The 12,298-nt window shown below is 36.1% G+C and overlaps 1 long non-coding RNA gene across 1 annotated transcript in view; it reads right to left on the bottom strand.

The window, feature by feature from the left end:
* The window catches only part of LOC308062613, an 86,256-nt gene that overhangs the window by 68,814 nt on the left and 5,144 nt on the right, over positions 1–12,298 (bottom strand). The window contains exon 2 of the long non-coding RNA XR_013927645.1: positions 1–12,298. This exon is cut by the window's left edge and continues 68,814 nt beyond it. This is a non-coding gene — a long non-coding RNA (uncharacterized lncRNA).

Genomic DNA, 12,298 nt, shown 5'->3' with positions numbered 1-12,298 from the left:
CTTTAATTCTTGTCATCAAAATTACTTAAAAGCCGCTCTGGTAGCATAAACAATTCTTCAAGGAATTTACATATTCCCCAGCATGAGGAAATCCATTTAGCAACACAGAACACAAGACGTCAACACTTTCAATCACATGCTAATTAAACTGAACTGTATATTTGCAGAGTAAATGTGAACAACACACATAAAGCACAGCAGCCTCCACTACCATTATTTTTCAGAGTGGCTACATTTTAGTTGTAGTCTCTGATTTAGTCCATGATAATTTAAAAGGGACACTTCTGAACAGTTGCTATTTTTTTATGGAAATTCATGAACAATATTCTGTTTTGAAAACATTTCTGCTTATAGCTCATCTTATTTTTCTTCATAAGCAAAGACTTAAGCAATTACTTAAATGCACGGACCTTTGTTGATAGTAAGTGCATATATGAGCATTGATATTTCTGTAACTCAAGGCATAATCTTCTGGTTTTGTTTGAAAAAGATCCTTTTAATTATCAGGTCTCTAACAGGCTCCTCTTTCATCCTTCCCTGTCTCTCTAACTTCCTTTTCTGTAAAAGGTGTAATTCTATGCTGTGTACGAAATGTTTATTCCAATAAAGAGCTGATTTACTTGTTCCTGGGACCTGATTATGTTGACAATAAAGTTCCTGTTATCCAACTTTAATTATATAAATCTACAGAACTTTAACTTAGGCTTGGTTTAGAGGAAATTTAATTTGAGATCCTGTTGAGTTACAAGCTTTGCCTTGGCTTCACATCAGTGGATAAAGACAATCCTTTGGTATGATTTCCTCATGGTCACATTGAATGTATATGTCTTTACATAGAATTTTTCTTTTCTTTTCTTGTCTTTTTTTTTTTTTTTTTTTAATGGGCAGCCAACTTTAGCAGCTTGGCTTGCATTTTTGCTTATATAGAGAGAATAGCCAAGTCCTTGGCTTGTCTGAGTTTTGATTTATCTGTAGGCCTGCCCAGATTTACTTAGAAATGCCCATGGGCACTACGCTTCAGGGGCAGGGGAGGGGAAGAAAAGAAAGATTCAAAGCTTTTCATTTACAAATTGGCATTGTTTCCATAATCTTATTGTTGCTGCCTCCTATTTCATTTACTCTTGTCCCTTGTGGAGCTCTGGCGTATGTTGGAAAAGTCCTCCATTGCACAGCAAGTAATCCATGCTGATAAAAGTTCACTGTATGTTAATTTACCTAGAGAGGACATTACACAATATTCTCCATAGATAACTTAAAAACCAAGCATAAATAGGGTAACATTTCATAGTCAAAGTCCTCTACTAGGCTATAGGAACCCTGGAAAACAAAAGGAAAAAAAACCTTTGCAAAAAACTTTCTCTTCTTTAAAAGCTATAAAATACAAATGCAGTTTAATTGTGTAAAGAAATGGAACACTGTAGTCAACAAAAGCAATGAATAAAAAATACAAACTTTTATGTCTGACAGCCTATGTGTAATAATTAATATGGAATATGAAAAGATGTAATAACTATCAGAGTAGAGACATAAGGACTGGTTTTAGAAGGTGAAATGCATCCAGGTCATTAAACCTTCTGGAAATTGTTAGCAATTCTGAAATGTAGGTGTTCAGATAAACATGGCTGAGAGAAGAAAGTCAAGATTTAGCTCAGAGACTATAGATTAGTGAGTGAGTGTCAAGCAAAAGCACACAATTAACTGTACTTTTGGGGTCTGTCCAGACCTGTTCCTGGTTAAGCTTTTGCCAATGACCTGAGTAGACACAAACCCGCATTAAGACCACAAGTGACATGGAGGTGACAGGGACTTTCACATACATTAGGAAACAAGACTGATATCAAAAATCGCAATAGCAGACTGGAGAAAAATATAATGACATGGAATAAAGCCCAGTGGAAAGTGCTCAATTTAAGAATCATTGACTGCACAGTGTAACATGGAATGAAGAATCAGAAGTGGATTTACTTCTTCAGGAGAGGACATGGAAGATTAAATCATGAACTGCATATGAGATTCATGGAAAAACAGTTCCAGCATGAAGAACAGAGTCGGACAATCATCTTCAAAACTGTTGTAGGGGAGAAAATAATACCCTTCTCTCCAGCCCATGATGGCTGTGACAGGAAGAAATGTGCTTAAAACGAATTGAGAGACAGACATAGTAGGTGTCAGAAAAATATCCAAATGGTAAAAGGCCTGGAAAGACTGGAAAAAATCTGCACTGAATTGTGAAGTCTCCAGCACTGAAGTCTATAAAACTGGACTAAAGACATAATTTTACATGTCACTGGAACTGTTTTCTTGTACAGGTCCAGATGGAGTAAAAAAAGCCATTTTAACCAATCCTGCTTATCCTGCTTTTGATTTCATGTTGGAACAGAGGTGTACAAAGAATTCCTTCCCTCTGCCCACCCCCCATCCCCAAATATCAACAACTAAAGGACCCTGAAAATAGAGAAACACTTCCATTTTAAGTTCTATGAATTTGGGGTAATGCCTAGGTCTTCTGTTCTTTAATCAAATCTCTCTCTTAATCTACTTATATTAGTCTACAGTTAGACGTTACTTGAAGGTTCAAATGATGATACTGGTCTAAAATTTTAATTTACAAGGTTTATATGATTGGATGAGTCACTTCTTCATCTGCATAAACATAACATTGAATGCAGACAAATGCAGTGTTATATAAGGTCTAAATTTCTGCTGGATTCTGACTAGATAGAGGCTGAAAAATGGATTCATAAAAGTTTTATAGCCATTGGTTCTAACATTACTGAGTCCGGCACATTTAAATTTTGATTTAAAAGAATGAGACCAGATTAACATCCTGTGCAGCTGCACTCACTCCACTGAAATTACACCAAGGATAAAGTTGGCCCAACATTGTTTGAGCAGCCCCTAATGAAGGTTCCCTCAGCTACCAGGAGAACTGGGAGGGGAAGAGGGGGAAAGAACAGATGTTGACTCATTATTCTTTGGGGACTTGTTTGTTTTTCATGACATCAAACAATTATGGAGAATTCAGCTGTTGTTAAGGCAGCTTTATTTTAACTGAATATATAATTACATAGGAATGTTTCTTTGGAGTGGCATTGCTCTTTGAGAAAATAATAAAAGTCTACAGGATGGTGGAAGCACATTTAATAGGTAATGCTTTCTGTTAACACAGCACCTCCACATAAATGAGCAATAGACTTATTTTTTAAAAAAATGGAATTAGTTCCTTTTTTTTTTTTTTTTTTTTAACATGGATAGGATTGTGACAGCAAGTCTTTGGACTTCTGCTGGCATGGAATCCTACATATGTGCCACTGACACATAAAAACTACCTTTGTGATCCTTTTACAATCAACTCCTCTCCTGGATCCCTGCCAGATCTCTGCAAGTGTTTGATGTTTCATCCATACCCTTGGGGAATAACTCTCATTCACATTACGGCTACTTTACATCATTGTAGCATTATAAGGGTCCTTTAAAATATCACTCATCGTGACACTTTCCTGTGCCTGTATGGTGAAAAATAGCCTTAGTGCACATGAGAAGTAAATTTTAAATACTAAGGAGGAACTTTTCCCACACATTCATGGCTAGACCTGGGAGGTGTCTACTCTACCACATGCAAAGTGGAATGTTCCTTCACAAATATGGGGCAAACTGATAATGTGGTAGTGTTCACAGTATGCCCCCTCAGTGGAAGTAGATCGGCTACTTCACTCACCCTAAAAATGATCAAATTAATGCAAAAGATCATCTATTATGTGAATAGCATCACTGCACAGATTTCCATGAAAAGATGCAAGGTTCTTTTCAACAGAGAAGAGTAAGAACAGAAGTATTTTGTGGGCAGTCTTCTTGGGAAAAAAAGAAGAAAAGTAAACAGAAAGGTTAAAAGAAAAGAAAACTGAAAATAAAATGAAAATGGAAACAAAAGAAGAAAGCAATTATGTCAAGTTGAATTTAAGTTTACAGTTTTCTTTGGAGACTATCTGCTACTAGTTAATCTTCTACAGACAGGCACCAACTGACTGGCTTGAGGTCTTTCCTCCTGCAGAGGATACTTGCCTGAAGGGTAAGAGTCTCGTGAAGCTTGCATTGATGAAAGCATTGTCAAACCTGACACAATTTTTACCTACAGCATGTGCATAAGAGGTCATGGTAACAGACTGAAGATTCTGGCTGTTTTGCTGTTCCTGACAATATTTTATGTCATTCTTTTAATATAGCTATCTTTTTGTTATAAGCAGTTTATAAACAGTAATAATTGCAAGATGTTACTACCTAAACATTGCCTTCAGGCTTTGTTACTGATGAGACTCTTGAAAGTTCACTGGAGTCCAAAATAATGTTAAAAAAACCCAAACAACCAAAAAGACGCTATCAGAGACCGTGATGGATAAAAAGAAGTACAATTTTTCCCACAGCTTTTTTTTTCTTTAGTGTTGCTGACTAAAACAGAGCAGAGATCTTTGTCTCTAAGGACATGGTAACTTTGTGTGACATGAAGTTATTAAAGCAAAACCAGGTATGCATGCCTTGAAATCATTCTCTGAAAGGGAAGCATGTATCTTCAAGAAACTAGATTCCCAAAATGTTACAGATACTTGCTTCTAATAGTCTGGTTAAGTCATGGCATGATGAGAAATAGATCCTGTGAAAAAAGGGTACTGTTTCCTAATAGGAAAGGCTGCCCAGCTGTTCAGACATACATGATAAGTAAAGCCAACCACTTGCTGGTGGCTGTGTTCCTCAGGCCCATAAAGAGAAGACCCTTGGTAACTATACAGACATTATAAGAAAATGACGTCTAAAACCTGAGCTCAATGAAGTGCTGGAGTATGCTGTTTGATTAATCCCCTTGGTTCTTATACTGAGAGGGTATGGAATTAAGCATTTGGTTCTGCTGACTTCAACTTTTTAAAATACAGGTTCATTCTCATCTAAGGCACAAGCACTAGTAATAATAATAAAGATAATAATGATTTTTGTGAGCAGTAGAACTAACTAGAACTAAGTTTTATTGGTCTTTGTGACCTACAAAAATGTTCTGCAGCACCAAATAAGTTGCAAGCTCTGACCAAAGCTTGGATTTCCTCTGGTGAATTCAGTGCCAATGTCTTTCCTCTGCAGAGTCCTTGTTATCTAATGAAGCTAGTAGTCAGGCTGCATTAATAGGTCTCTCTTCTCTTCTCAACCACTAATTACATGAACAAATGTAATATATATTTGATATTGTGGCTCTTTTTGTTCTGGAGAAAAACAGATAATTCAGTAATAGTTTAGATGAGCAATTGGTGAAGATTTGTATGTGCACATTTATCTGTCTATGTATCTGTCTACTTACCTCAAGTGTTTTTGTGCATAACACTTGCAGGAAAGTGTAAGTGTTATTTATACTCACACTGAAAAATTCTCATACTGATCTCATACAGAGATATTTCTGGTATATACATTTTCTGGGATGAATGTCTAATAACAAATCCTGGTCCTTAGCCACTTGCTGAAATCCAAAGCACACACAAAACATGTCTTTTTGAAGCTTTAATGTCTGGCATCTTGATTGTTACACATTGCAAACTAAATACCCTATAAGCATTTTCTGGGTAGGGCTGAAATCAGTTATGTTGTCCAGCCTAAATACATGCACAGTTAGCTATGTTCATATTTTCTTAATAATTTTCCTTGACTAAAAATATGATAGATGTGACAGACTAATGCATGTGGACTCAGGCAACTGCTGACTGACCATATTGTTATCACAATAGGTTGCAAAACAAATGATTAAAATGTAAAATCATTTTGTCAGCTGTCAGTCACATTATTTCAGCCTCCATGATGAATTGAAGTTACAAAACTTTCAGGCTCTGTGAGAAGTTTAGAGTCAAAGCAAACTTGCAGAAAGTTGTTAAGCTAATGTCCCTTTCATCAGTGCCAATGCTTAACTAATGCCCCTGTATAATGTCAGGAAAAAACTGCTGGTATTGTGAGCTGATGTACTAACAAAATGCAAACTGAAAGTCCTCTTTTGTTTCAGCAATAAAGATCCTGTGGTACTCTTTATTATCTGGAAAGAGACTATGGCTGCTGTCAACAGCATATGATGGCCAAGTTGACCAAAATTTATGTCACACTACCTTTATTGTCAATGTAATAATAATGCCCTATTACCTTGCCTAATGGATGTTGTGCACTGTGGAAAAAAAGGTATTTATGCCAAATAACTCCTCGTATTTACCAGTTTTATTGCACATGAATTCTGTGTAAGCTTTCAGTCTTCAAATGGGGTCTCCAGAAATCAAAACATCTGAAAAAGCTCAGGTTTTACTTATATAAGCAAGTTGGATTGGATGGAACAATTGAGCCAATTAAGGGTTAAGCCTAATGTGTATCTTGGAGTTCTGGAGGCTTGTATAAGTTTTACTAACTTCTGCATTTAGCAAAGCAAGAGCTCAACAGTATTTCTCCCACACTTCCCTTCTCCTTTTTGTCTGTGCCTACAAGTTAAATGCACAAATACAAGGCTTTTTCAGTATCTCCAACTCAGATAGAAATGATAAATTACACCAGAAAAGTTGCTCTGGGAAACTTCTTAGCCTTGTTTGCAGATTCCAAAGAAGAAGTATCAAAAAATCTAAAGGCTCTTTTCACAGTGAGCCTTAAGCAATTTATTATATACATTTCCACATTTAGTTATGAGAATAATTACATACATGCATACCAGTTTAAATAACGTGACTTTCCACACATACCCAAATATTTGACCTCTGTGAATGGTTTGGATATTTGAGTCCACCATTTCAAGTAGGCAGCAAATATGCACACACTTTGGCAGTGTCCCTAGAGAAGTTCATTAATTACTTTTACCTTTAATTACTCTGCATACTTATCAAACAAATAAACATTGTTTATTTGACTAGGGCTTAAGTAAGCTTACAGCAAACTTCAGATTTTTACCTGGTGTTTTTTTCCCCCCTTTCCCATCATTTGGATTAAAAGTCTTCTCTAGTTGATGTGATGCTTAAGGAAGATGCTAGAGCCTGTGCTTCACTCCTGCAGAAGTTAAACCCCAGGAAAACCTACAAAGCGTTAGATTCCAAGGGCATTAGTGTTAATGCTAAGGACTAAGTAAAGCAAGGAACATGCTGAGCCCAACGAAAACACCAATTACCTCAACTGATAATAAAAGTAAAACAGTTTGTGGGAGTGAATGGAGCATTGTTGAAATCATAATGTCAGTGAAGTGGGGGAAAAGCCTGTTTTAGGATTGCTTGCTTCTAAGTAAATAGTTTGCTCTTTGGATTTCTTAGGTTTCTGCTGATGTCTATGTTGTAATCTAAAGCCAAACAGGTAGATCAACAACAATGATTGCTTGTTATTGGAAATGAACATATTTCAGAAACCAGTATTAATAAAATTGCTGAAAGGCTCTCCAATCAGAGCTCAGGGGCTATAGAAATTTCCTTCATCAAAGACTAAAAAATAAAAACAGAAACAAGTTTTGTCCATAATATGACATTAACATAATTTTGTATGTCTTTAGTACTGAATTCCACTTACAATTGCATGTACGATGGATCTCCTGTAACCTAGTAATGCAAAACATGACATTAGTTACACTGGTGTGGATCAAGGAAATGTCCATGCCTCCCCTCCCACTTTTTGCTTCACAGATTTATTAAGTATGAGACAATTCAGTGTTCATTCTCAGATAACCCAATGGCTGACTCAACTCTATTTTTTTAATATTGGGGTTTTTTTCTCCATTTCCCCTGTTAACCATCTATTTGAATACTTCTAGAGTATATCCTTTCAGTCAGGGTATGCCTTCAGCATATGTTCCCTAGGCTTCCCCTCCACTTTTCTAGTGGTTTATTTCAAAGGACTTCTGTATTTATGTAGGACAGACAAACAGTGATCAGGACTTTGCATGTAAATTTTTTTCCACTTGTTCTCCTTTCCTCTTTAAACCCATTCCAAATCTTTGTACTATGTTCTTAGTATGTATTCTGTCATTTTATTCCTGCACTGTTCACCTTTCTTCAAATACATCAGACTCCTGTAAATAATTCTCTGCAAGTTACTCACCAGCAGCCATCACTCTTTCAAGAATCAGCACTGCTATTTAAAGCAATGCCTGAAAATAAAAGCACAATAAAGTGAAGTAGAGATAAATGTGGATTTGAAACAAATACCATATCTGACATAAAGAAAATATGAGAGGCATGACAGTGTGTTAGACAGCAAAGCAGGTAAATCTCTTTACCATGTTGCTATTCAAAGAGTAAATGTACAACTTCATAGCAAATTCTTCCTTAAAAAAAAAAAAAAGCTGTTCCTATTGTTTATTAAATGTACTTCAGTGGAGGCTAGAGATCCAGGAGAGTCCTTATTCCCAAAGGCACAAGTGCTATTCAAATACACAGTACAGGACAGCTCTGTTCCAACAACAGGCTTCATATATTGCAACATGCAATTACCAAGGTGTTTTTGGCAAATACTCTAGACAATTATGTGTCTTTTTTAGTGTATCAGTGGTGAAACCTACCAGTAGTAGACACAGTTATGTTGTCATACATCTAAACAAGCATAAAGAGGTAGGGCTTGTCTAATCACAGTGCTTTCCATCGGTTTTCCTATAATGTGTATTGCTCCTACTATCGAAAGGATCAATAGGTAAAAATGAGGCTGATACTGATCTTGACTGTATCTGTATAAAGCGGGAGGAGAGTCCGTTTTGTTTCCAAAGTTCCTAGATCTATGCAACATGAACACAACCTGGAGCTGAGTCTTTTGAGGAATTTTGAGATAAGATGTTAGCATAGAATTTTCCCCCCTTTAATTACAATGTGTGAAGGTCAGTAATACTATGTAGAAATGACAGTTGTAAAGGCAGAGGTGTGTTTACTAGCCTGAGTTACTCCCCTTTGTTTTGCCCGCTTCTGGATGCAGAATGTGAATGTATATTGAAATTATAGTCAGACCCCTGCATTGGAATGTCCTTCAGGCACAAAAATCTGCCTTTTACAGCAGCCCAAAGCACTTTCCTTCAACTTATTTGATTTTAAACTAATGGTAAAAATCTAAAGAGAGCCCCCTTTTGGTTTAAATCCCTCTCAGGCCTATATTGTGTTTCTGTCATAGGAGTGATTCTGAGAGGGACTAATTAAAAATCCAATGAATGTGTGAGGGTTAAACTCACAGGCTCTGCTCATTAACAGTTGCTCACCTAAGAATATTTTAAGGCTTTCCTGTGATGGGAAAGAAAGGAATAAAACTAGACAACACTTAAAAACTCACATTTTATTACACAAACACACATTTATGTTGTATTAACTAGGCCTGCAGTGATGACAATATCTAATTTAACAAGAAGATTCCTCCCCTTCCCCTGTGTTTCTTCTTGGAAAATAACAAAAGAAAACAAAAAAATCACTAATGAACACCCCTTCCCCCAAGAAATAAGGAAAATCAGAACCATTTTGTTAATTGTCTTTTTCCTGCTGTTTCCATGGCAATACTGGCTACTAGACTTTGCTGCAGAGTGACAGTCCAACAATTCACACACTACACCCTTTCAGGCACAATGAATGGCTGTGAAAGAGGCAGAACAGGCACTATTCAGGAAACATGTGATAGCTACTCAATGCACTACCTTTCATCCACATTTTCCAAATTGCAGTTAATTTAATTCTAAACAAATGGCTAAGGGGTACAAATGAGGATTAAAAGGAAAAGAACATCTTGAGCTCTAATGGGGACGGTTTGTGTGAAGAACAATATAGCACTTTCTTCTGATGCCAAGGCTGCCGAATATAAAGATGCACTTTCCCTCTTCTTCTGAGGCCTTAATTTATACTCTATATCAATAGTGAAATAAACGTGGCAGTTTTTGTGGGTTTTGTTGTTTTGGTTTTTGGTGGTGGTTTTTTTTTACAATTTATGTAGATTTTGGCTTTCCATTTGGAAACATTTTTGTTACATGGAAATGTAATCCTGATTTTCTTTAAATGAAGAAGAAACCTCCTGTATTTTTCAAGCAAGACAGCCATCTTGACCAGGCCTCTCATTCGATCTGTCTCTGAAGTTATTAAGTCCCATAGAAAAAGCCATGACAAATACTTTCAGGTCACCTTAAGAAACAACGGACCTTTTGAGAATGTCAGTGCCCGGAAGGAAATTATTATTCACATTAGATTTAATGTCAGTGAGACCTTTTTTTCATGTGATTCTTTTTATGTTGACATATATGAACATCTTGAATTTTGCCATATTCAGTTAAGCATGAGGCAAGATGCTTAAAAAGCTTCCATATTTGGTAATTTATAACATGACATCGTAAGCATTGACAATGTGTCAGATCTGCTAATATTTTCACTTTCTGTGCTAATGCAGTTTATGTTGAGAATGCAGATGTTGTAAAGGGAAATACAGCAGAACAGCAAAATAGCTTTAAAGCTAAATTGCTTTTCACTGAATTTTCCTTTTTCTATCTTAAAAATTGAAAGTTAAAACCAACAATCTATGTGAAATACTTCCTACTCAGGAGAAATATTCTTCATTGTAGCCGTATTTTTGTCCAAGTGATGTATGCAAAATGGCCTTTTAGACGTAATTACTATCAATATCAATTTTTACTATATTTATTTATTCTCCAGTTAAGAAGACTTCAGCTTTTAATAATTTCTTACACGGAGTTACTAGACATGCCATTTTTAATCTGTGTAAACCAGCATTTGTATTGTATTGCCAATAAACAAAAGAACAAAAATAACTTGTGAACAGTTTTCAGGCTTTGCTGATAATCGTGTTTTGCTGATAATCGTGTTTTGCCTTGCAAATATTTTCTATTATTAGGTTTAGGTAATCATACTTACAGATTTGGTTACCTGTTATCTGCAAATAATATTTTCAGATGGGATGAACCATTCCTCGCCAGGGCCTCAGAAAGAGCAGCACTGCTTTGCAATATACCTAATATGACACCAATCTGTCATATTTTTAAACTACGAAGAAAAGCTGAAGACTTTTAATGAACAATTTTGAATGCAAAGTAGCGGGTTTAAAACCTAGTTAGCAAATACATACTTTTTTTTTACTTTTTTTTTTCTTTTTTCTTTGGTAGCAGGATCAGGCTTTTAACAACAGTGTTAAAGCATTTTCAAAAATCCTGTTGAAATCAATTTTTGGTCATTTGTGATAAGTACTCAATTATTAATTACTTTTTTTTTTAATATGAAGTGACAGAATATCAGTATAAAATGTGCTTACTTATGGGCAATAAAGTTAAATGAGCTTGGGTACCAAACAAATGTTTTCAGAGATCTAAATGCTTTTAAAAAATGTTAAATCAGGTCTTATAGTTCTATATGAACACTAGTAAGGTAGACTGATTAATCAATATTCAAAATAAATCAATGAATGGTATGTCAAAACTTCTTGGGTAGCATTGCATTGCTGGTTTTAACACAGGATGAGTTTCAAAAGTTTCACTTTGCTTTGCAGCTCCCCAACACTCAGTCTTTTAAGGGGTGATAGCATACTTAAACACCTGCTGTGGTTTAAGAAACTTTAGTAAGTTCAGTTCAAAATCTCCCTCACAAAGAGATATTACCTCTTTGCTTTACAGTCTGCACTGGTTTGGGTTTATTATTATGCAGTGTTCAAACTACAGGAGGGCAAGTGGAGTAAAGACAAAATTGCACACTTCTCTTAATGTTACAAAGACAAATTTTGTATTGAAACAGGTACCAGAACAGTAGTACAGTCTTATGCAATTATATGTGGTTGTCTATGCCAGAAAGTGGCTATGGTATGCCTTTCAGGATTATTTTAGAGCATGTAGTCCAGATTTTAGCACGTACATTGCTGAAAAGGGACAGAGATAAGCACACAGGTAAGAGACAACCATGTCAGAGCCTGGAGGCCTAACACCTTTGGACTAGTCTGGATAGATGCCTGTCTATGAGCTTGTGATAAACATGTTCTTATGGAAGGCTGATGCTGATATAGTTAGACAATGGAAACAGCTGTATCTAGATTTCCCATGGACTACCTCATCCAAATAGCTAGTGGAAAGCATTTCTTCATGGCTTCCCTGCCTCATCCACAAGCTTCGGGTGCCCAGAGGATGGACATCCAGGGCTCTGCTTAGATGACTTCTCCACGCAATCCCTTGAAAGGAGAATACTGAAGATATTTTCTTCAGTTTCAGCTCCTTTATCCAGGAAAATTCAAAACTTCAGAACAAAATTCAGACAAAGATTTTCATTCTCTTTCCCTGACGGCACCAAAACTCCAGTCA

Source organism: Falco punctatus (genome assembly GCF_963210335.1).
Source record: "Falco punctatus genome assembly, chromosome: 4".
Classification (NCBI taxonomy): domain Eukaryota; kingdom Metazoa; phylum Chordata; class Aves; order Falconiformes; family Falconidae; genus Falco; species Falco punctatus.
The sequence above is the reverse complement of the archived record's forward strand: the minus strand, read 5'-3'. Positions and strand labels throughout refer to the sequence as shown.